This window comes from Zingiber officinale, chromosome 5A, assembly GCF_018446385.1.
Source record: "Zingiber officinale cultivar Zhangliang chromosome 5A, Zo_v1.1, whole genome shotgun sequence".
Classification (NCBI taxonomy): domain Eukaryota; kingdom Viridiplantae; phylum Streptophyta; class Magnoliopsida; order Zingiberales; family Zingiberaceae; genus Zingiber; species Zingiber officinale.
This window is the reverse complement of record NC_055994.1, coordinates 132,017,777-132,020,255: the sequence shown is the minus strand read 5'-3', so window position 1 is coordinate 132,020,255 and position 2,479 is coordinate 132,017,777.

Below are 2,479 nucleotides of genomic sequence, written 5' to 3'. Positions count from 1 at the left end.
GCAAAGCTCAGATCGCAGGAGCAAGAAGAGGTCAGCACCTTACTTGTTGTTGTTTTTTTTTCTATAGAGGCCTTCAACCTCGATTTATATCCTGAACCTGCGAAGAAGACAAAGAAGACACAGAAATCTAGCCGTTGTGACTCAACGGCTAGACCTGAACCGATCAGGCTCCACCCTGATCGATCCAGGACGGATCTGATCGGTCAGGGGACCGATCAGGCCCTACGCTGATCGGTCCCCAGACCGATCCCAACTCTCACAGAGAGTTGGTTGCAGAGCCCTGATCGATCTGTGGACCGATCAGGCCATAGGTGGATCGGTCCACAGACCGATCCCTCCTATTCCTTCTCCCAATCTGTTTGGTTACTGATCGGTCACCAGACTGATCAGATGACCCACAGTGAGAATCAGTGTATCACTGGATCGGTCAGCAGACCGATCCAGATACCCATAGTATCATTGGATCGGTCAGCAGACCGATCCAATTTCCCAGCCTTAAACCCTAAAGCCTTCCTGATCTAGAGAACGAGCTACTGAGCCCTCTCCGACTTCCACGTCCGGTCCAGAGAACGAGCTACCGAGCCCTCTCTGACCTAGTCCGGAGAACGAGCTACCGAGCTCTCTCTGACCTAGTCCGGAGAACGAGCTACTGAGCCCTCTCCGACTTCCACGTCCGGTCCAGAGAACGAGCTACCGAGCCCTCTCTGACCTAGTCTAGAGAACGAGCTACTGAGCCCTCTCTGACCTAGTCCGGAGAACGAGCTACCGAGCCCTCTCCGACTCCATCCAGTCCAGAGAACGAGCTACCGAGCCCTCTCTGACCTACCATGCCAAGCTTCCATACTTGGACTTTTCTCCGTGCCCAGCTCCCTGCTTGGACTTTTCCCGTGCCAAGCTTCCATACTTGGACTTTTCCCGTGCCAAGCTCCCTGCTTGGACTTTTCCGTGCCAAGTCTCCATACTTGGACTTTTCCCGTGCCAAGCTCCCTGCTTGGACTTTTCCCGTGCCAAGTCTCCATACTTGGACTTTTCCCGAATCAGGTCAACTCAAGTCGGGTCAACCAGGTCAACCTTGACCAAAGGTTGCACCCACAATCCCCCAAGTTCCTATTCTTGTCAAACATCAAAATATAACTTCTCTATTCTTGTCAAAAATCAAAATATACCTCGAGTCAGGTCAACTCGAGTCGGGTCACCCAGGTCAACCTTGACCTAAGGTTGCACCAACACACTTATTAATGCTCTTCTTGAGAGATGGAGGCTGAAAACTCATTCATTTCACATGCCCAAAGGAGAGATGATAGTTACTTTGCAAGATGTTGTAATTCTGTTGGGACTACCTATTCATGGGCTAGTGATATATGGTAGAGCGAATATTTTCATATATTATTATTGTTTAAGGTTCCTAGATCAAGTTCCATACCCCTCGTATATGAAGCTTAGACATCTTTTGATTGGGTGGCTGGCTGAAACCTTCGATCTAACAAAACTTCCAACCAATACAACCGACAAAACTATACAATGTTATGTTTGTGCCATTATATTGCGAATGATAGATGGTGATTTGATGGGCTTTAAAACAAATGATTATGTGCATGACATGTTCTTTCAATTTGTCGAAGATTTACATTGCATGGAAGAGTATAGTGTTCGGGATCTTATGTCCAGATAGAAGGGAGTTGGATAGACGGTGCCCCCAAATCGATCACTTCATACGTATTTTTAGTTTGCGCAGTGGAATAATACAAATAAAAAAAATAGAAAGCTAATCTAAAATAAAAAAGGAAATACAAACCACTAATACGACGATTTACATGGTTCGGAGATAACTTGCTCATACTCTACGGCTATCCGTAAGGTGGATGATCCCTCAATCCGTCAGTGGATTAGCCCCCGGCAAACTCCGACTATCTCAAGTCTCCTTGTGGGTGAAGAAATATCACCACAACTCCAACTAAGACCTCTTGGAACACAAAAAACTCTTGAGCACTTGTTGACTACTAATTAAGGTTAACCACCACTAATTTCGTCAACCTTAACCAAGCTTCCAAGCCTTGGTTATATAGGTCAAGGGTTGGACAACCCCGCCTACCAGTCAGCTAGTGAAAGTGTCAGTCAACTGTCCTCTGTAAAATTTTGACCGTTACAACCCAACGACTCGATACCAGTCGACTGATAGTCAATTGCTCCACACTGGCTGAGCGAACAAAAGTATTCTGTTCGCTCCCAGTCGACTGATGAAAGTACCAGTCGACTCGTACCCCGAGTACAATCCCTCAACACTCGGACTCTCACCCTCGTGACTCACTTGACACTTCCTTGCAGTCTTGACCTTTTGCCTTCAAGCCTGCTTCCTTCGACTTTCGTCCCTCAGATGCATCTAAGCTCGTGGTTCGTCTCAATGTCATCCTTCTCGTATGCCTCAAAGTCGCTTCCCTCAACCCTTGTCCTTGTTGCCTTGTCCACAGTCTCTCGGATG